Below are 1,477 nucleotides of genomic sequence, written 5' to 3' on the forward strand. Positions count from 1 at the left end.
GCTAGTCCCCCACAAGATCCAGTAGCAGTAGCAGCTACTAGGTGCAATCAGCCTGATCTGCCAGCCCGCCCGGTGGCTTTCACGCCTTTCTGTGTGTCTGCGGAGTGTAGCTCCGACGATGGCGGGGGGAAGGAGGGGGGCCGTTTTTCGGGGGAGGGTGGAGGAGGCGGAGCCATGCAAATTGGAGAGCAGCTCTCTGTCCAGTAGTCAGGAGGCAGCAGCAGCAGGTTCGTCGTCGTCGCTGCTGCTTTTTCTCCTAAAGCAGATTATTTTGTGGTTATATCTAGTTGTGTTTTTTGTCTGGCCTAGCAGCCTGCCATGTGTTGTTATTTGCTGCTGCTGCTTTTGGATTTGCAATGGTGTGATTTGTGGTTAGCATTGGAGTGAGTGCCCTGTCTCCCCGAGGCAGAGTGAGTGCTCTGAGCGTGCGGCGTCCCAGACAAGAGCGTTGCGTTATCGCTTCTCGGCCTTTTGGCTAAGATCAAGTGTAGTATCTGTTCTTATCAGTTTAATATCTGATACGCGCCCTATCTGGGTGCCATATATTAAATGGATTTTTGAAACAGGGAGATGGAAGAAGAGCTTGCTCTGTCCACTCCACGCATTGACCTGGTATTGCAGTACCTCCAGGACCGGTGCACCCCTCTCTTTTGCTGTGTGACAAAAACAGAATAATCCTCCTCATCCATACAACAACCAGAAGCCGAAATGAGCTGCAGCAGCTGATTTTTGGAAGAAAGCCTCAGCGACGAGCTGCTTTCCTGCCTGCTTGATTTCATTTTGGATTCTTGTTAACCCCTTGTGTGCTGGGCCAAAAAAGCCTAGCAAACGTTATTTACCTGTCGAGGCGACGTGTTTGCTATCCTTTTGTGTTCATTCTTCATTTCATGAGCATTTCTTCCCAAATCTATGTATTGCTGTTTAAATTCATGCATTCATTTATTGATTTATTTATTTATTTATTTATTTATGTATGTATGTATTTATTTATTTCTGTGGTTCCTTATTTTGTATGTATTTAGATGTGTCCATTGCTTGATTTATGGATGTGTTTACTAATTATGTCTTTCTTTCTTTCTTTCTTTCTTTCTTTCTATCTATCTATCTATCTATCTATCTATCTATCTATCTATCTATCACTCCTTCTTGGCAGACAATAAAAGTCTTTGGAGCTGTCAATGTTGTCTTTGTGCTTCTTTCTCCCCCCTGGTGCCTGGACAGGGAATTTTTTCAAAAAAGACTTGAGCCTGCTAGCTAGCGAGTGAGACAGGCAGGCAGCTAGTCCCCCACAAGATCCAGTAGCAGTAGCAGCTACTAGGTGCAATCAGCCTGATCTGCCAGCCCGCCCGGTGGCTTTCACGCCTTTCTGTGTGTCTGCGGAGTGTAGCTCCGACGATGGCGGGGGGAAGGAGGGGGGCCGTTTTCGGGGGAGGGTGGAGGAGGCGGAGCCATGCAAATTGGAGAGCAGCTCTCTGTC

General features: G+C 47.3%; 1 non-coding gene across 1 annotated transcript; it reads left to right on the top strand.

The window, feature by feature from the left end:
- The first annotated feature begins 455 nt into the window (after window positions 1-455).
- On the top strand, window positions 456-646 carry LOC128654920 (U2 spliceosomal RNA). Its single transcript, XR_008401560.1, has one exon. It is a non-coding gene; the product is annotated as a U2 spliceosomal RNA (small nuclear RNA).
- The last annotated feature ends 831 nt before the right edge of the window (window positions 647-1,477 follow it).

Source organism: Bombina bombina, chromosome 3, assembly GCF_027579735.1.
Source record: "Bombina bombina isolate aBomBom1 chromosome 3, aBomBom1.pri, whole genome shotgun sequence".
In the NCBI taxonomy this organism is placed as follows: domain Eukaryota; kingdom Metazoa; phylum Chordata; class Amphibia; order Anura; family Bombinatoridae; genus Bombina; species Bombina bombina.